General features: G+C 47.6%; 8 non-coding genes and 5 pseudogenes across 8 annotated transcripts; all 13 read right to left on the reverse strand.

Annotated features, from left to right (window-relative positions):
• Nucleotides 1-1168: 1168 nt before the first annotated feature.
• On the reverse strand, nucleotides 1169-1573 carry LOC146780308 (RNA-binding protein 14 pseudogene; annotated as a pseudogene).
• Nucleotides 1574-3038: 1465 nt separating this feature from the next.
• Nucleotides 3039-3120, reverse strand: TRNAL-AAG (transfer RNA leucine (anticodon AAG)). Its single transcript has one exon. It is a non-coding gene; the product is annotated as a tRNA-Leu (tRNA).
• A 423-nt stretch (nucleotides 3121-3543) lies between these two features.
• Nucleotides 3544-3625, reverse strand: TRNAS-GCU (transfer RNA serine (anticodon GCU)). The gene has a single exon. It is a non-coding gene; the product is annotated as a tRNA-Ser (tRNA).
• Nucleotides 3626-5410: 1785 nt separating this feature from the next.
• LOC146780311 (RNA-binding protein 14 pseudogene) lies at nucleotides 5411-5815 on the reverse strand (annotated as a pseudogene).
• Nucleotides 5816-7280: 1465 nt separating this feature from the next.
• Nucleotides 7281-7362, reverse strand: TRNAL-AAG (transfer RNA leucine (anticodon AAG)). Its single transcript has one exon. It is a non-coding gene; the product is annotated as a tRNA-Leu (tRNA).
• A 2290-nt stretch (nucleotides 7363-9652) lies between these two features.
• LOC146780313 (RNA-binding protein 14 pseudogene) lies at nucleotides 9653-10057 on the reverse strand (annotated as a pseudogene).
• Nucleotides 10058-11522: 1465 nt separating this feature from the next.
• On the reverse strand, nucleotides 11523-11604 carry TRNAL-AAG (transfer RNA leucine (anticodon AAG)). The gene has a single exon. It is a non-coding gene; the product is annotated as a tRNA-Leu (tRNA).
• A 423-nt stretch (nucleotides 11605-12027) lies between these two features.
• On the reverse strand, nucleotides 12028-12109 carry TRNAS-GCU (transfer RNA serine (anticodon GCU)). Its single transcript has one exon. It is a non-coding gene; the product is annotated as a tRNA-Ser (tRNA).
• A 1785-nt stretch (nucleotides 12110-13894) lies between these two features.
• Nucleotides 13895-14299, reverse strand: LOC146780316 (RNA-binding protein 14 pseudogene; annotated as a pseudogene).
• A 1465-nt stretch (nucleotides 14300-15764) lies between these two features.
• On the reverse strand, nucleotides 15765-15846 carry TRNAL-AAG (transfer RNA leucine (anticodon AAG)). Its single transcript has one exon. It is a non-coding gene; the product is annotated as a tRNA-Leu (tRNA).
• Nucleotides 15847-16269: 423 nt separating this feature from the next.
• TRNAS-GCU (transfer RNA serine (anticodon GCU)) lies at nucleotides 16270-16351 on the reverse strand. The gene has a single exon. It is a non-coding gene; the product is annotated as a tRNA-Ser (tRNA).
• A 1785-nt stretch (nucleotides 16352-18136) lies between these two features.
• On the reverse strand, nucleotides 18137-18541 carry LOC146780319 (RNA-binding protein 14 pseudogene; annotated as a pseudogene).
• Nucleotides 18542-20006: 1465 nt separating this feature from the next.
• On the reverse strand, nucleotides 20007-20088 carry TRNAL-AAG (transfer RNA leucine (anticodon AAG)). The gene has a single exon. It is a non-coding gene; the product is annotated as a tRNA-Leu (tRNA).
• Nucleotides 20089-20405: the final 317 nt, after the last annotated feature.

Below are 20405 nucleotides of genomic sequence, written 5' to 3' on the forward strand. Positions count from 1 at the left end.
TAAATCTCTTCTTCCGCACTCAGAATTCCCAATAACTTTTCAAAATCAACACGCCTGCTGGGATGACTGCCTGATCTGTCTTCACAGCCTGGTCCTCTCAGAGTCAGACATGATGCATGTGTCTAGTGGAGGCATGGTGCATGTGCTACTTTTCGGGTCCCTGAGCCTGCCGGTACTGAGCACAGACGTCTACTCAAGTTCTGTCTTGTGCAGTTGTAACGTGCTGGCAATTGTCTGGCATGGGGCGAGCATTTTCACAGGACCGATTCACAAAGCTCTGGGTTACACCCAAACATACAGATTCAGTTCATTAAGCACTATCTGTGGGTAGTTTCTTTAGGCATAAGACGCAAGTATGTTCTACGCCCAAAGATTCAAGATGACGTTATTTAAACCTGGAGTATGAGGACCTATCCCAAAAGGTTTAGTGAATCGTACCCAATAAATTGGTCAACTCACAAAACTTTAAACCCTAAGAATTAAGGCTGCGGTCTGGACAATATGGTCTAATTGACGGTTCACAAATATACTTCCCATCGAGAGAACGGCTTTCACCAGGGCCTGGTTGAAACCATATGATCTACATGGGATAGTACTAGCGAAAACACGGTTGGTCTAAAATCTTGTTAGATAGTCGACGACCGCCCCCCTTCTCCACACAACCTTCCTACAGTAGTCAAGTTTGGCACATGAAGTTTATCATTTGACAGAGCACGTACTTTTGATTTAACGACATTAATGTACTGCATCTCAGTCCCCAGAGCTTAATCGACAATCCGAGAAACAGCTTTAAATACACGATTTACAATCTAGGAACCGTCGGAAGGCCAGGTGCATTTTAAAATCCATGCCTGGTAATCTTCCTAACATAGGTAGGCTGTTGCGCTAATCTGGTGGGGATTCAACTACATGTCCACTATTAGCGATTAGCTTCCGTACAAGACACATACTAATTCTTGGAAACCAAAAGTTTAAAGACTAAGAGAGGAAATGATGCCTGTGTCCGAGACTAGCGCAACAAACGCCGGTTAATGTTTCGAAACACTGGCTTAGGAGACAACTTTGTTGTTTAGTGGGAGATTAGTTGGTGGATGTAAATGTGTGGTCGTGGCTGTTTGAGTGCATGGGTCTGATCTTTTGGGGTCACGGGGAATTAAAATTGTTTGCTCTAGAACCTGCGACTGAAGAGACAGTGAGAGGTGCTGCGGTCAGTAAGCGGTAGGAAGGTCAATACTCCTTTACCTTTCACGATATCGCATTCCACCACCCTGCTGTAGTTCTCGAAAAGGTTGCGCAGCTCGGTGGCGGTGCACGAGGCGCTGACGTTGCCCACGAACACCTTCCAGGTGTTGAGAGGCCGCGGTTTGCTCAGATCCACCACCATCTTTCGGCCATTCAGCTCGCGGCCGTTGAGTGCCGCTATAGCGGCCAGGGCCCGGTCCTCTTCCCGCATGTGAACGAAGGCAAATTGTTTCATGACTGCACAGCTCACCACTGTGCCGTGGTGCTCGAAGAGCGCGCTCAGCTCTTCCTGCGTCGTTTGCTCGTCAACGTTGCCCACAAAGATCTTCATCTTGATGCGTGTAAAGAACTGTGTGAATCGGAAAGGGAGCAAAGACGCAAAATATTTCTTTCTATGACGGCGCGGACGCCCACCCCCCAAGCCCTTGTGACGCCCCAAAAATACAAAATGGATGCGATGTTCTAATTACCACCCGCCACCCTTTATGGTCTTATGCGTCTCAGACATGGTGTCAGCGCCTGAACGGCGACAAGATGATAATTGCGCAGCTGTGGCGACAACTACGGCGCGGACGGCGGAGACTGACCGCTGCTCTCCCCCTCCCTGCTCAGTCTGTTCTTCCGAGTATCCCTTCCACAAGAACCGCTCGACTTTCTTGCTTCCTCAGCCCCATTCTGTAAAATGGCGTCAGACGGCTAGGTTGTCACAGGAAAAAGGAACAAGAGCGATAACTGAAAAATAGCGGACAACACAAAGCGCCTTTCACGGGACTCGTGGTGCCGGAGTCACACTAACTCACGTTTAGAGGGACAGGAAGTCTTTGTGTAATAACAGGTAGAAACAACTAGCAGAGCCTTCGCTAGCCGAGACGTAAATAAACAGAGAACGTCCCTGTAAAAAAAAAAAAAATAAACACGCCCACCAGCGAAAAAAGGGACGGCCTGGAAAAAAGAGAACGATTCGAAAAAACACGCCCCCGAATCCGAAAAGGACGGGGCTTGTTTGGAGAGACAAACCTCTTCTCCAATGGCTGACCAGCATTTAAGAGGCCAGCCAATGGAGAAGAGGAGAGAAGAGAGGCGGGTTCAAGCCCCTCCTCTCCAAGTCATTAAATCTCGCGAGCGAGACCGCGCAAGCGCATCCTTCGCTAGCCGAGACCTAACGAGAAGACCGTCTTCTGCTATAAAGTGCAAAGATGCAGGCAGAGCCACACCACAGTTACTAACAAGGAGGTAAAAATGAAACTAAAAATAGCACAAGAGAACCCCTTAGCTCCAGGAGTCGGCTAGGTGTAGGGAAGATATTACTGGGATTGTTTTGTCCACCAATCCCCGAGATGGGCCTGCTGAGCGCCTGCCTCTAAATCACGACACGGGTAGCTAACGAAAGTGGGACACAGGCAGGGCAGGAATTAACAAAGTACTTTTTTAAAACAAGAGTTAAAGAAAAATAGACCTTTTTATGAAACGGATTTACAAGAGAAAAAACATTGGCTCTTTTCGTGCTACTGCAGGTAGAACTGGTTTGTCAAAAGTGGCTGCCAATGCTCCGACCCTACACTTCCAACCCATACCCTTGGATGCCACTTGCAGTTCTGTGATGTCACACGCGTCGTCATCTGCGACACAAGGAGCCATGGTTCACTCGTGAAAATGCTAATCATGGTAACACGGGGAAAGGAGACTTCACGTTGGAAGGAAGACAGAATGTATTTGATTCCCTGGGTTTTCCTTTAAATGTATGTAAAGCACATAAAGCACATGCCTATATATGAGTGCATTGTTCAAAAGAGAACTGGCAGCGGTGGGATTCGAACCCATGCCTCCGGAGAGACTGGAGCCTTAATCCAGCGCCTTAGACCGCTCGGCCACGCTACCACCTGTACTTCAGGTCGGACATCCATGTCTCAAGTAGTAGAACATCCTGTCCATCTCTCATCTTTTCTTCTTTCAGGAACTGGGGGGCCTTTTTATCCTATATTGCCATTTACCTTGTACTCAAACAAATTAATGGGCAATACAAAACAGAAAGTGAACAACGTTTGAAAAGAAAACAAGAAGAATACTATGGACGTAAGAATCGTCTGCTGTGGGTCATAAATCAGCAAATTCTATCATTTCATAGGAAACACCCCTTGTAAAGAACATTGATCCGGAACACCAAAGCAGCTGCGCGACTGTTACAAATCGCAGAGGAATACAGATGTATTATGCCTTATGGTCCTGCTATGATGCGCCACAGTCTCTGTTATTCGCATGAAATACAATACCCCTGTAAATAATGACAAAACTGCGATGTACTGACGAGGGTGGGATTCGAACCCACGCGTGCAGAGCACAATGGATTAGCAGTCCATCGCCTTAACCACTCGGCCACCTCGTCTGACGACGGTGGCAGGTGTCATCCTAGTTCACTGTGTGCTCAGTGCAGGTCCATGGAGCTGTCATTATTTCCTGTAGTCTTTACTGCAGCGCTGATATCCCTAGGAACGTGGAAAGCATTGGACAACTATATTAAGAGAGGAACTTCATTTCCAACCGGCTCTTCAGGCCCTACCAAGAAAGAAGTCACTTATTCCCACGAACAACATTGACATGTGTATGGGGGTGCACTAACACTTCACTTCGAAGCCCGCAGTCTGACTCCTCAAATGCTGGGATATCGGAAGCCAATGATTTTACCACCTTTGCCAGGAGCATGCATTAGAAACCCTCGGCCTTTAATGTTGGCATTGGAAACCGATGGCGAGAAATAAACCTGCTCCTTTCGAAAAGGTCAGATTTTTTCACAAGTGTTTCGCCCCATTATTGCTGAAAATATTTGACTACCGTTTTTCACCCTCTTTCTCTTCCAGGTCTGATGCCATATTGACTCATTTTCACGCAAACAAACAGAGCTGAGCGGCCCAGGTTGCTTTATTGGGTTGTCATTCTGTGCCTCATTTGTGCCGGTGCTTTCCGGGGCTCAGCACAGGCACGTATTTCAGAGGGCCGGAACTATAAATCTCTTCTTCCGCACTCAGAATTCCCAATAACTTTTCAAAATCAACACGCCTGCTGGGATGACTGCCTGATCTGTCTTCACAGCCTGGCCCTCTCAGAGTCAGGCATGATGCATGTGTCTAGTGGAGGCATGGTGCATGTGCTACTTTTCGGGTCCCTGAGCCTGCCGGTACTGAGCACAGACGTCTACTCAAGTTCTGTCTTGTACAGTTGTAACGTGCTGGCAATTGTCTGGCATGGGGCGAGCATTTTCACAGGACCGATTCACAAAGCTGTGGGTTACACCCAAACATACAGATTCAGTTCATTAAGCACTATCTGTGGGTAGTTTCTTTAGGCATAAGACGCAAGTATGTTCTACGCCCAAAGATTCAAGATGACGTTATTTAAACCTGGAGTATGAGGACCTATCCCAAAAGGTTTAGTGAATCGTACCCAATAAATTGGTCAACTCATAAAACTTTAAACCCTAAGAATTAAGGCTGCGGTCTGGACAATATGGTCTAATTGACGGTTCACAAATATACTTCCCATCGAGAGAACGGCTTTCACCAGGGCCTGGTTGAAACCATATGATCTACATGGGATAGTACTAGCGAAAACACGGTTGGTCTAAAATCTTGTTAGATAGTCGACGACCGCCCCCCTTCTCCACACAACCTTCCTACAGTAGTCAAGTTTGGCACATGAAGTTTATCATTTGACAGAGCACGTACTTTTGATTTAACGACATTAATGTACTGCATCTCAGTCCCCAGAGCTTAATCGACAATCCGAGAAACAGCTTTAAATACACGATTTACAATCTAGGAACCGTCGGAAGGCCAGGTGCATTTTAAAATCCATGCCTGGTAATCTTCCTAACATAGGTAGGCTGTTGCGCTAATCTGGTGGGGATTCAACTACATGTCCACTATTAGCGATTAGCTTCCGTACAAGACACATACTAATTCTTGGAAAACAAAAGTTTAAAGACTAAGAGAGGAAATTATGCCTGTGTCCGAGACTAGCGCAACAAACGCCGGTTAATGTTTCGAAACACTGGCTTAGGAGACAACTTTGTTGTTTAGTGGGAGATTAGTTGGTGGATGTAAATGTGTGGTCGTGGCTGTTTGAGTGCATGGGTCTGATCTTTTGGGGTCCCGGGGAATTAAAATTGTTTGCTCTAGAACCTGCGACTTAAGAGACAGTGAGAGGTGCTGCGGTCAGTAAGCGGTAGGAAGGTCAATACGCCTTTACCTTTCACGATATCGCATTCCACCACCCTGCCGTAGTTCTCGAAAAGGTTGCGCAGCTCGGTGGCGGTGCACGAGGTGCTGACGTTGCCCACGAACACCTTCCAGGTGTTGAGAGGCCGCGGTTTGCTCAGTTCCACCACCATCTTTCGGCCATTCAGCTCGCGGCCGTTGAGTGCCGCTATAGCGGCCAGGGCCCGGTCCTCTTCCCGCATGTGAACGAAGGCGAATTGCTTCATGACTGCACAGCTCACCACTGTGCCGTGGTGCTCGAAGAGCGCGCTCAGCTCTTCCTGCGTCGTCTGCTCGTCAACGTTACCCACAAAGATCTTCATCTTGATGCGTGTAAAGAACTGTGTGAATCGGAAAGGGAGCAAAGACGCAAAATATTTAATTCTACGACGGCGCGGACGCCCACCCCCCAAGCCCTTGTGACGCCCCAAAAATACAAAATGGATGCGATGTTCTAATTACCACCCGCCACCCTTTATGGTCTTATGCGTCTCAGACATGGTGTCAGCGCCTGAACGGCGACAAGATGATAATTACGCAGCTGCGGCGACAACTACGGCGCGGACGGCGGAGACTGACCGCTGCTCTCCCCCTCCCTGCTCAGTCTGTTCTTCCGAGTATCCCTTCCACAAGAACCGCTCGACTTTCTTGCTTCCTCAGCCCCATTCTGTAAAATGGCGTCAGACGGCTAGGTTGTCACAGGAAAAAGGAACAAGAGCGATAACTGAAAAATAGCGGACAACACAAAGCGCCTTTCACGGGACTCGTGGTGCCGGAGTCACACTAACTCACGTTTAGAGGGACAGGAAGTCTTTGTGTAATAACAGGTAGAAACAACTAGCAGAGCCTTCGCTAGCCGAGACGTAAATAAACAGAGAACGTCCCTGTAAAAAAAAAAAAAAAAAACACGCCCACCAGCGAAAAAAGGGACGGCCTGGAAAAAAGAGAACGATTCGAAAAAACACGCCCCCGAATCCGAAAAGGACGGGCCTTGTTTGGAGAGACAAACCTCTTCTCCAATGGCTGACCAGCATTTAAGAGGCCAGCCAATGGAGAAGAGGAGAGAAGAGAGGCGGGTTCAAGCCCCTCCTCTCCAAGTCATTAAATCTCGCGAGCGAGACTGCGCAAGCGCATCCTTCGCTAGCCGAGACCTAACGAGAAGACCGTCTTCTGCTATAAAGTGCAAAGATGCAGGCAGAGCCACACCACAGTTACTAACAAGGAGGTAAAAATGAAACTAAAAATAGCACAAGAGAACCCCTTAGCTCCAGGAGTCGGCTAGGTGTAGGGAACATATTACTGGGATTGTTTTGTCCACCAATCCCCGAGATGGGCCTGCTGAGCGCCTGCCTCTAAATCACGACACGGGTAGCTAACGAAAGTGGGACACAGGCAGGGCAGGAATTAACAAAGTACTTTTTTAAAACAAGAGTTAAAGAAAAATAGACCTTTTTATGAAACGGATTTACGAGAGAAAAAACATTGGCTCTTTTCGTGCTACTGCAGGTAGAACTGGTTTGTCAAAAGTGGCTGCCAATGCTCCGACCCTACACTTCCAACCCATACCCTTGGATGCCACTTGCAGTTCTGTGATGTCACACGCGTCGTCATCTGCGACACAAGGAGCCATGGTTCACTCGTGAAAATGCTAATCATGGTAACACGGGGAAAGGAGACTTCACGTTGGAAGGAAGACAGAATGTATTTGATTCCCTGGGTTTTCCTTTAAATGTATGTAAAGCACATAAAGCACATGCCTATATATGAGTGCATTGTTCAAAAGTGAACTGGCAGCGGTGGGATTCGAACCCACGCCTCCGGAGACACTGGAGCCTTAATCCAGCGCCTTAGACCGCTCGGCCACGCTACCACCTGTACTTCAGGTCGGACATCCATGTCTCAAGTAGTAGAACATCCTGTCCATCTCTCATCTTTTCTTCTTTCAGGAACTGGGGGGCCTTTTTATCCTATATTGCCATTTACCTTGTACTCAAACAAATTAATGGGCAATACAAAACAGAAAGTGAACAACGTTTGAAAAGAAAACAAGAAGAATACTATGGACGTAAGAATCGTCTGCTGTGGGTCATATATCAGCAAATTCTATCATTTTATAGGAAACACCCCTTGTAAAGAACATTGATCCGGAACACCAAAGCAGCTGCGCGACTGTTACAAATCGCAGAGGAATACAGATGTATTATGCCTTATGGTCCTGCTATGATGCGCCACAGTCTCTGTTATTCGCTTGAAATACAATACCCCTGTAAATAATGACAAAACTGCGATGTACCGACGAGGGTGGGATTCGAACCTACGCGTGCAGAGCACAATGGATTAGCAGTCCATCGCCTTAACCACTCGGCCACCTCGTCTGACGACGGTGGCAGGTGTCATCCTAGTTCACTGTGTGCTCAGTGCAGGTCCATGGAGCTGTCCTTATTACCTGTAGTCTTTACTGCAGCGCTGATATCCCTAGGAACGTGGAAAGCATTGGACAACTATATTAAGAGAGGAACTTCATTTCCAACCGGCTCTTCAGGCCCTACCAAGAAAGAAGTCACTTATTCCCACGAACAACATTGACATGTGTATGGGGGTGCACTAACACTTCACTTCGAAGCCCGCAGTCTGACTCCTCAAATGCTGGGATATCGGAAGCCAATGATTTTACCACCTTTGCCAGGAGCATGCATTAGAAACCCTCGGCCTTTAATGTTGGCATTGGAAACCGATGGCGAGAAATAAACCTGCTCCTTTCGAAAAGGTCAGATTTTTTCACAAGTGTTTCGCCCCATTATTGCTGAAAATATTTGACTACCGTTTTTCACCCTCTTTCTCTTCCAGGTCTGATGCCATATTGACTCATTTTCACGCAAACAAACAGAGCTGAGCGGCCCAGGTTGCTTTATTGGGTTGTCATTCTGTGCCTCATTTGTGCCGGTGCTTTCCGGGGCTCAGCACAGGCACGTATTTCAGAGGGCCGGAACTATAAATCTCTTCTTCCGCACTCAGAATTCCCAATAACTTTTCAAAATCAACACGCCTGCTGGGATGACTGCCTGATCTGTCTTCACAGCCTGGCCCTCTCAGAGTCAGGCATGATGCATGTGTCTAGTGGAGGCATGGTGCATGTGCTACTTTTCGGGTCCCTGAGCCTGCCGGTACTGAGCACAGACGTCTACTCAAGTTCTGTCTTGTGCAGTTGTAACGTGCTGGCAATTGTCTGGCATGGGGCGAGCATTTTCACTGGACCGATTCACAAAGCTCTGGGTTACACCCAAACATACAGATTCAGTTCATTAAGCACTATCTGTGGGTAGTTTCTTTAGGCATAAGACGCAAGTATGTTCTACGCCCAAAGATTCAAGATGACGTTATTTAAACCTGGAGTATGAGGACCTATCCCAAAAGGTTTAGTGAATCGTACCCAATAAATTGGTCAACTCACAAAACTTTAAACCCTAAGAATTAAGGCTGCGGTCTGGACAATATGGTCTAATTGACGGTTCACAAATATACTTCCCATCGAGAGAACGGCTTTCACCAGGGCCTGGTTGAAACCATATGATCTACATGGGATAGTACTAGCGAAAACACGGTTGGTCTAAAATCCTGTTAGATAGTCGACGACCGCCCCCCTTCTCCACACAACCTTCCTACAGTAGTCAAGTTTGGCACATGAAGTTTATCATTTGACAGAGCACGTACTTTTGATTTAACGACATTAATGTACTGCATCTCAGTCCCCAGAGCTTAATCGACAATCCGAGAAACAGCTTTAAATACACGATTTACAATCTAGGAACCGTCGGAAGGCCAGGTGCATTTTAAAATCCATGCCTGGTAATCTTCCTAACATAGGTAGGCTGTTGCGCTAATCTGGTGGGGATTCAACTACATGCCCACTATTAGCGATTAGCTTCCGTACAAGACACATACTAATTCTTGAAAACCAAAAGTTTAAAGACTAAGAGAGGAAATGATGCCTGTGTCCGAGACTAGCGCAACAAACGCCGGTTAATGTTTCGAAACACTGGCTTAGGAGACAACTTTGTTGTTTAGTGGGAGATTAGTTGGTGGATGTAAATGTGTGGTCGTGGCTGTTTGAGTGCATGGGTCTGATCTTTTGGGGTCACGGGGAATTAAAATTGTTTGCTCTAGAACCTGCGACTGAAGAGACAGTGAGAGGTGCTGCGGTCAGTAAGCGGTAGGAAGGTCAATACTCCTTTACCTTTCACGATATCGCATTCCACCACCCTGCCGTAGTTCTCGAAAAGGTTGCGCAGCTCGGTGGCGGTGCACGAGGCGCTGACGTTGCCCACGAACACCTTCCAGGTGTTGAGAGGCCGCGGTTTGCTCAGATCCACCACCATCTTTCGGCCATTCAGCTCGCGGCCGTTGAGTGCCGCTATAGCGGCCAGGGCCCGGTCCTCTTCCCGCATGTGAACGAAGGCGAATTGTTTCATGACTGCACAGCTCACCACTGTGCCGTGGTGCTCGAAGAGCGCGCTCAGCTCTTCCTGCGTCGTTTGCTCGTCAACGTTGCCCACAAAGATCTTCATCTTGATGCGTGTAAAGAACTGTGTGAATCGGAAAGGGAGCAAAGACGCAAAATATTTCTTTCTATGACGGCGCGGACGCCCACCCCCCAAGCCCTTGTGATGCCCCAAAAATACAAAATGGATGCGATGTTCTAATTACCACCCGCCACCCTTTATGGTCTTATGCGTCTCAGACATGGTGTCAGCGCCTGAACGGCGACAAGATGATAATTGCGCAGCTGCGGCGACAACTACGGCGCGGACGGCGGAGACTGACCGCTGCTCTCCCCCTCCCTGCTCAGTCTGTTCTTCCGAGTATCCCTTCCACAAGAACCGCTCGACTTTCTTGCTTCCTCAGCCCCATTCTGTAAAATGGCGTCAGACGGCTAGGTTGTCACAGGAAAAAGGAACAAGAGCGATAACTGAAAAATAGCGGACAACACAAAGCGCCTTTCACGGGACTCGTGGTGCCGGAGTCACACTAACTCACGTTTAGAGGGACAGGAAGTCTTTGTGTAATAACAGGTAGAAACAACTAGCAGAGCCTTCGCTAGCCGAGACGTAAATAAACAGAGAACGTCCCTGTAAAAAATAAATAAATAAACACGCCCACCAGCGAAAAAAGGGACGGCCTGGAAAAAAGAGAACGATTCGAAAAAACACGCCCCCGAATCCGAAAAGGACGGGGCTTGTTTGGAGAGACAAACCTCTTCTCCAATGGCTGACCAGCATTTAAGAGGCCAGCCAATGGAGAAGAGGAGAGAAGAGAGGCGGGTTCAAGCCCCTCCTCTCCAAGTCATTAAATCTCGCGAGCGAGACTGCGCAAGCGCATCCTTCGCTAGCCGAGACCTAACGAGAAGACCGTCTTCTGCTATAAAGTGCAAAGATGCAGGCAGAGCCACACCACAGTTACTAACAAGGAGGTAAAAATGAAACTAAAAATAGCACAAGAGAACCCCTTAGCTCTAGGAGTCGGCTAGGTGTAGGGAAGATATTACTGGGATTGTTTTGTCCACCAATCCCCGAGATGGGCCTGCTGAGCGCCTGCCTCTAAATCACGACACGGGTAGCTAACGAAAGTGGGACACAGGCAGGGCAGGAATTAACAAAGTACTTTTTTAAAACAAGAGTTAAAGAAAAATAGACCTTTTTATGAAACGGATTTACGAGAGAAAAAACATTGGCTCTTTTCGTGCTACTGCAGGTAGAACTGGTTTGTCAAAAGTGGCTGCCAATGCTCCGACCCTACACTTCCAACCCATACCCTTGGATGCCACTTGCAGTTCTGTGATGTCACAAGCGTGGTCATCTGCGACACAAGGAGCCATGGTTCACTCGTGAAAATGCTAATCATGGCAACACGGGGAAAGGAGACTTCACGTTGGAAGGAAGACAGAATGTATTTGATTCCCTGGGTTTTCCTTTAAATGTATGTAAAGCACATAAAGCACATGCCTATATATGAGTGCATTGTTCAAAAGAGAACTGGCAGCGGTGGGATTCGAACCCACGCCTCCGGAGAGACTGGAGCCTTAATCCAGCGCCTTAGACCGCTCGGCCACGCTACCACCTGTACTTCAGGTCGGACATCCATGTCTCAAGTAGTAGAACATCCTGTCCATCTCTCATCTTTTCTTCTTTCAGGAACTGGGGGGCCTTTTTATCCTATATTGCCATTTACCTTGTACTCAAACAAATTAATGGGCAATACAAAACAGAAAGTGAACAAAGTTTGAAAAGAAAACAAGAAGAATACTATGGACGTAAGAATCGTCTGCTGTGGGTCATAAATCAGCAAATTCTATCATTTCATAGGAAACACCCGTTGTAAAGAACATTGATCCGGAACACCAAAGCAGCTGCGCGACTGTTACAAATCGCAGAGGAATACAGATGTATTATGCCTTATGGTCCTGCTATGATGCGCCACAGTCTCTGTTATTCGCATGAAATACAATACCCCTGTAAATAATGACAAAACTGCGATGTACCGACGAGGGTGGGATTCGAACCCACGCGTGCAGAGCACAATGGATTAGCAGTCCATCGCCTTAACCACTCGGCCACCTCGTCTGACGACGGTGGCAGGTGTCATCCTAGTTCACTGTGTGCTCAGTGCAGGTCCATGGAGCTGTCATTATTACCTGTAGTCTTTACTGCAGCGCTGATATCCCTAGGAACGTGGAAAGCATTGGACAACTATATTAAGAGAGGAACTTCATTTCCAACCGGCTCTTCAGGCCCTACCAAGAAAGAAGTCACTTATTCCCACGAACAACATTGACATGTGTATGGGGGTGCACTAACACTTCACTTCGAAGCCCGCAGTCTGACTCCTCAAATGCTGGGATATCGGAAGCCAATGATTTTACCACCTTTGCCAGGAGCATGCATTAGAAACCCTCGGCCTTTAATGTTGGCATTGGAAACCGATGGCGAGAAATAAACCTGCTCCTTTCGAAAAGGTCAGATTTTTTCACAAGTGTTTCGCCCCATTATTGCTGAAAATATTTGACTACCGTTTTTCACCCTCTTTCTCTTCCAGGTCTGATGCCATATTGACTCATTTTCACGCAAACAAACAGAGCTGAGCGGCCCAGGTTGCTTTATTGGGTTGTCATTCTGTGCCTCATTTGTGCCGGTGCTTTCCGGGGCTCAGCACAGGCACGTATTTCAGAGGGCCGGAACTATAAATCTCTTCTTCCGCACTCAGAATTCCCAATAACTTTTCAAAATCAACACGCCTGTTGGGATGACTGCCTGATCTGTCTTCACAGCCTGGCCCTCTCAGAGTCAGGCATGATGCATGTGTCTAGTGGAGGCATGGTGCATGTGCTACTTTTCGGGTCCCTGAGCCTGCCGGTACTGAGCACAGACGTCTACTCAAGTTCTGTCTTGTGCAGTTGTAACGTGCTGGCAATTGTCTGGCATGGGGCGAGCATTTTCACAGGACCGATTCACAAAGCTCTGGGTTACACCCAAACATACAGATTCAGTTCATTAAGCACTATCTGTGGGTAGTTTCTTTAGGCATAAGACGCAAGTATGTTCTACGCCCAAAGATTCAAGATGACGTTATTTAAACCTGGAGTATGAGGACCTATCCCAAAAGGTTTAGTGAATCGTACCCAATAAATTGGTCAACTCACAAAACTTTAAACCCTAAGAATTAAGGCTGCGGTCTGGACAATATGGTCTAATTGACGGTTCACAAATATACTTCCCATCGAGAGAACGGCTTTCACCAGGGCCTGGTTGAAACCATATGATCTACATGGGATAGTACTAGCGAAAACACGGTTGGTCTAAAATCTTGTTAGATAGTCGACGACCGCCCCCCTTCTCCACACAACCTTCCTACAGTAGTCAAGTTTGGCACATGAAGTTTATCATTTGACAGAGCACGTACTTTTGATTTAACGACATTAATGTACTGCATCTCAGTCCCCAGAGCTTAATCGACAATCCGAGAAACAGCTTTAAATACACGATTTACAATCTAGGAACCGTCGGAAGGCCAGGTGCATTTTAAAATCCATGCCTGGTAATCTTCCTAACATAGGTAGGCTGTTGCGCTAATCTGGTGGGGATTCAACTACATGTCCACTATTAGCGATTAGCTTCCGTACAAGACACATACTAATTCTTGGAAACCAAAAGTTTAAAGACTAAGAGAGGAAATGATGCCTGTGTCCGAGACTAGCGCAACAAACGCCGGTTAATGTTTCGAAACACTGGCTTAGGAGACAACTTTGTTGTTTAGTGGGAGATTAGTTGGTGGATGTAAATGTGTGGTCGTGGCTGTTTGAGTGCATGGGTCTGATCTTTTGGGGTCACGGGGAATTAAAATTGTTTGCTCTAGAACCTGCGACTGAAGAGACAGTGAGAGGTGCTGCGGTCAGTAAGCGGTAGGAAGGTCAATACTCCTTTACCTTTCACGATATCGCATTCCACCACCCTGCCGTAGTTCTCGAAAAGGTTGCGCAGCTCGGTGGCGGTGCACGAGGCGCTGACGTTGCCCACGAACACCTTCCAGGTGTTGAGAGGCCACGGTTTGCTCAGTTCCACCACCATCTTTCGGCCATTCAGCTCGCGGCCGTTGAGTGCCGCTATAGCGGCCAGGGCCCGGTCCTCTTCCCGCATGTGAACGAAGGCGAATTGCTTCATGACTGCACAGCTCACCACTGTGCCGTGGTGCTCGAAGAGCGCGCTCAGCTCTTCCTGCGTCGTTTGCTCGTCAACGTTGCCCACAAAGATCTTCATCTTGATGCGTGTAAAGAACTGTGTGAATCGGAATGGGAGCAAAGACGCAAAATATTTCTTTCTATGACGGCGCGGACGCCCACCCCCCAAGCCCTTGTGACGCCCCAAAAATACAAAATGGATGCGATGTTCTAATTACCACCCGCCACCCTTTATGGTCTTATGCGTCTCAGACATGGTGTCAGCGCCTGAACGGCGACAAGATGATAATTGCGCAGCTGCGGCGACAACTACGGCGCGGACGGCGGAGACTGACCGCTGCTCTCCCCCTCCCTGCTCAGTCTGTTCTTCCGAGTATCCCTTCCACAAGAACCGCTCGACTTTCTTGCTTCCTCAGCCCCGTTCTGTTAAATGGCGTCAGACGGCTAGGTTGTCACAGGAAAAAGGAACAAGAGCGATAACTGAAAAATAGCGGACAACACAAAGCGCCTTTCACGGGACTCGTGGTGCCGGAGTCACACTAACTCACGTTTAGAGGGACAGGAAGTCTTTGTGTAATAACAGGTAGAAACAACTAGCAGAGCCTTCGCTAGCCGAGACGTAAATAAACAGAGAACGTCCCTGTAAAAAAAAAAAAAAAAAACACGCCCACCAGCGAAAAAAGGGACGGCCTGGAAAAAAGAGAACGATTCGAAAAAACACGCCCCCGAATCCGAAAAGGACGGGCCTTGTTTGGAGAGACAAACCTCTTCTCCAATGGCTGACCAGCATTTAAGAGGCCAGCCAATGGAGAAGAGGAGAGAAGAGAGGCGGGTTCAAGCCCCTCCTCTCCAAGTCATTAAATCTCGCGAGCGAGACTGCGCAAGCGCATCCTTCGCTAGCCGAGACCTAACGAGAAGACCGTCTTCTGCTATAAAGTGCAAAGATGCAGGCAGAGCCACACCACAGTTACTAACAAGGAGGTAAAAATGAAACTAAAAATAGCACAAGAGAACCCCTTAGCTCCAGGAGTCGGCTAGGTATAGGGAAGATATTACTGGGATTGTTTTGTCCACCAATCCCCGAGATGGGCCTGCTGAGCGCCTGCCTCTAAATCACGACACGGGTAGCTAACGAAAGTGGGACACAGGCAGGGCAGGAATTAACAGAGTACTTTTTTAAAACAAGAGTTAAAGAAAAATAGACCTTTTTATGAAACGGATTTACGAGAGAAAAAACATTGGCTCTTTTCGTGCTACTGCAGGTAGAACTGGTTTGTCAAAAGTGGCTGCCAATGCTCCGACCCTACACTTCCAACCCATACCCTTGGATGCCACTTGCAGTTCTGTGATGTCACACGCGTCGTCATCTGCGACACAAGGAGCCATGGTTCACTCGTGAAAATGCTAATCATGGTAACACGGGGAAAGGAGACTTCACGTTGGAAGGAAGACAGAATGTATTTGATTCCCTGGGTTTTCCTTTAAATGTATGTAAAGCACATAAAGCACATGCCTATATATGAGTGCATTGTTCAAAAGTGAACTGGCAGCGGTGGGATTCGAACCCACGCCTCCGGAGAGACTGGAGCCTTAATCCAGCGCCTTAGACCGCTCGGCCACGCTACCACCTGTACTTCAGGTCGGACATCCATGTCTCAAGTAGTAGAACATCCTGTCCATCTCTCATCTTTTCTTCTTTCAGGAACTGGGGGGCCTTTTTATCCTATATTGCCATTTACCTTGTACTCAAACAAATTAATGGGCAATACAAAACAGAAAGTGAACAACGTTTGAAAAGAAAACAAGAAGAATACTATGGACGTAAGAATCGTCTGCTGTGGGTCATAAATCAGCAAATTCTATCATTTCATAGGAAACACCCCTTGTAAAGAACATTGATCCGGAACACCAAAGCAGCTGCGCGACTGTTACAAATCGCAGAGGAATACAGATGTATTATGCCTTATGGTCCTGCTATGATGCGCCACAGTCTCTGTTATTCGCATGAAATACAATACCCCTGTAAATAATGACAAAACTGCGATATACCGACGAGGGTGGGATTCGAACCCACGCGTGCAGAGCACAATGGATTAGCAGTCCATCGCCTTAACCACTCGGCCACCTCGTCTGACGACGGTGGCAGGTGTCATCCTAGTTCACTGTGTGCTCAGTGCAGGTCCATGGAGCTGTCATTATTACCTGTAGTCTTTACTGCAGCGCTGATATCCCTAGGAACGTGGAAAGCATTGGACAACTATATTAAGAGAGGAACTTCATTTCCAACCGGCTCTTCAGGCCCTACCAAGAAAGAAGTCACTTATTCCCACGAACAACATTGACATGTGTATGGGGGTGCACTAACACTTCACTTCGAAGCCCGCAGTCTGACTCCTCTAATGCTGGGATATCGGAAGCCAATGATTTTACCACCTTTGCCAGGAGCATGCATTAGAAACCCTCGGCCTTTAATGTTGGCATTGGAAACCGATGGCGAGAAATAAACCTGCTCCTTTCGAAAAGGTCAGATTTTTTCACAAGTGTTTCGCCCCATTATTGCTGAAAATATTTGACTACCGTTTTTCACCCTCTTTCTCTTCCAGGTCTGATGCCATATTGACTCATTTTCACGCAAACAAACAGAGCTGAGCGGCCCAGGTTGCTTTATTGGGTTGTCATTCTGTGCCTCATTTGTGCCGGTGCTTTCCGGGGCTCAGCACAGGCACGTATTTCAGAGGGCCGGAACTATAAATCTCTTCTTCCGCACTCAGAATTCCCAATAACTTTTCAAAATCAACACGCCTGCTGGGATGACTGCCTGATCTGTCTTCACAGCCTGGCCCTCTCAGAGTCAGGCATGATGCATGTGTCTAGTGGAGGCATGGTGCATGTGCTACTTTTCGGGTCCCTGAGCCTGCCGGTACTGAGCACAGACGTCTACTCAAGTTCTGTCTTGTGCAGTTGTAACGTGCTGGCAATTGTCTGGCATGGGGCGAGCATTTTCACAGGACCGATTCACAAAGCTGTGGGTTACACCCAAACATACAGATTCAGTTCATTAAGCACTATCTGTGGGTAGTTTCTTTAGGCATAAGACGCAAGTATGTTCTACGCCCAAAGATTCAAGATGACGTTATTTAAACCTGGAGTATGAGGACCTATCCCAAAAGGTTTAGTGAATCGTACCCAATAAATTGGTCAACTCACAAAACTTTAAACCCTAAGAATTAAGGCTGCGGTCTGGACAATATGGTCTAATTGACGGTTCACAAATATACTTCCCATCGAGAGAACGGCTTTCACCAGGGCCTGGTTGAAACCATATGATCTACATGGGATAGTACTAGCGAAAACACGGTTGGTCTAAAATCCTGTTAGATAGTCGACGACCGCCCCCCTTCTCCACACAACCTTCCTACAGTAGTCAAGTTTGGCACATGAAGTTTATCATTTGACAGAGCACGTACTTTTGATTTAACGACATTAATGTACTGCATCTCAGTCCCCAGAGCTTAATCGACAATCCGAGAAACAGCTTTAAATACACGATTTACAATCTAGGAACCGTCGGAAGGCCAGGTGCATTTTAAAATCCATGCCTGGTAATCTTCCTAACATAGGTAGGCTGTTGCGCTAATCTGGTGGGGATTCAACTACATGCCCACTATTAGCGATTAGCTTCCGTACAAGACACATACTAATTCTTGAAAACCAAAAGTTTAAAGACTAAGAGAGGAAATGATGCCTGTGTCCGAGACTAGCGCAACAAACGCCGGTTAATGTTTCGAAACACTGGCTTAGGAGACAACTTTGTTGTTTAGTGGGAGATTAGTTGGTGGATGTAAATGTGTGGTCGTGGCTGTTTGAGTGCATGGGTCTGATCTTTTGGGGTCACGGGGAATTAAAATTGTTTGCTCTAGAACCTGCGACTGAAGAGACAGTGAGAGGTGCTGCGGTCAGTAAGCGGTAGGAAGGTCAATACTCCTTTACCTTTCACGATATCGCATTCCACCACCCTGCCGTAGTTCTCGAAAAGGTTGCGCAGCTCGGTGGCGGTGCACGAGGCGCTGACGTTGCCCACGAACACCTTCCAGGTGTTGAGAGGCCGCGGTTTGCTCAGATCCACCACCATCTTTCGGCCATTCAGCTCGCGGCCGTTGAGTGCCGCTATAGCGGCCAGGGCCCGGTCCTCTTCCCGCATGTGAACGAAGGCGAATTGTTTCATGACTGCACAGCTCACCACTGTGCCGTGGTGCTCGAAGAGCGCGCTCAGCTCTTCCTGCGTCGTTTGCTCGTCAACGTTGCCCACAAAGATCTTCATCTTGATGCGTGTAAAGAACTGTGTGAATCGGAAAGGGAGCAAAGACGCAAAATATTTCTTTCTATGACGGCGCGGACGCCCACCCCCCAAGCCCTTGTGATGCCCCAAAAATACAAAATGGATGCGATGTTCTAATTACCACCCGCCACCCTTTATGGTCTTATACGTCTCAGACATGGTGTCAGCGCCTGAACGGCGACAAGATGATAATTGCGCAGCTGCGGCGACAACTACGGCGCGGACGGCGGAGACTGACCGCTGCTCTCCCCCTCCCTGCTCAGTCTGTTCTTCCGAGTATCCCTTCCACAAGAACCGCTCGACTTTCTTGCTTCCTCAGCCCCGTTCTGTTAAATGGCGTCAGACGGCTAGGTTGTCACAGGAAAAAGGAACAAGAGCGATAACTGAAAAATAGCGGACAACACAAAGCGCCTTTCACGGGACTCGTGGTGCCGGAGTCACACTAACTCACGTTTAGAGGGACAGGAAGTCTTTGTGTAATAACAGGTAGAAACAACTAGCAGAGCCTTCGCTAGCCGAGACGTAAATAAACAGAGAACGTCCCTGTAAAAAAAAAAAAAAAAAACACGCCCACCAGCGAAAAAAGGGACGGCCTGGAAAAAAGAGAACGATTCGAAAAAACACGCCCCCGAATCCGAAAAGGACGGGGCTTGTTTGGAGAGACAAACCTCTTCTCCAATGGCTGACCAGCATTTAAGAGGCCAGCCAATGGAGAAGAGGAGAGAAGAGAGGCGGGTTCAAGCCCCTCCTCTCCAAGTCATTAAATCTCACGAGCGAGACTGCGCAAGCGCATCCTTCGCTAGCCGAGACCTAACGAGAAGACCGTCTTCTGCTATAAAGTGCAAAGATGCAGGCAGAGCCACACCACAGTTACTAACAAGGAGGTAAAAATGAAACTAAAAATAGCACAAGAGAACCCCTTAGCTCCAGGAGTCGGCTAGGTGTAGGGAAGATATTACTGGGATTGTTTTGTCCACCAATCCCCGAGATGGGCCTGCTGAGCGCCTGCCTCTAAATCACGACACGGGTAGCTAACGAAAGTGGGACACAGGCAGGGCAGGAATTAACAAAGTACTTTTTTAAAACAAGAGTTAAAGAAAAATAGACCTTTTTATGAAACGGATTTACGAGAGAAAAAACATTGGCTCTTTTCGTGCTACTGCAGGTAGAACTGGTTTGTCAAAAGTGGCTGCCAATGCTCCGACCCTACACTTCCAACCCATACCCTTGGATGCCACTTGCAGTTCTGTGATGTCACACGCGTCGTCATCTGCGACACAAGGAGCCATGGTTCACTCGTGAAAATGCTAATCATGGTAACACGGGGAAAGGAGACTTCACGTTGGAAGGAAGACAGAATGTATTTGATTCCCTGGGTTTTCCTTTAAATGTATGTAAAGCACATAAAGCACATGCCTATATATGAGTGCATTGTTCAAAAGTGAACTGGCAGCGGTGGGATTCGAACCCACGCCTCCGGAGAGACTGGAGCCTTAATCCAGCGCCTTAGACCGCTCGGCCACGCTACCACCTGTACTTCAGGTCGGACATCCATGTCTCAAGTAGTAGAACATCCTGTCCATCTCTCATCTTTTCTTCTTTCAGGAACTGGGGGGCCTTTTTATCCTATATTGCCATTTACCTTGTACTCAAACAAATTAATGGGCAATACAAAACAGAAAGTGAACAACGTTTGAAAAGAAAACAAGAAGAATACTATGGACGTAAGAATCGTCTGCTGTGGGTCATAAATCAGCAAATTCTATCATTTCATAGGAAACACCCCTTGTAAAGAACATTGATCCGGAACACCAAAGCAGCTGCGCGACTGTTACAAATCGCAGAG

This window comes from Triturus cristatus, chromosome 12, assembly GCF_964204655.1.
Source record: "Triturus cristatus chromosome 12, aTriCri1.1, whole genome shotgun sequence".
NCBI classification, from domain to species: Eukaryota; Metazoa; Chordata; class Amphibia; order Caudata; family Salamandridae; genus Triturus; species Triturus cristatus.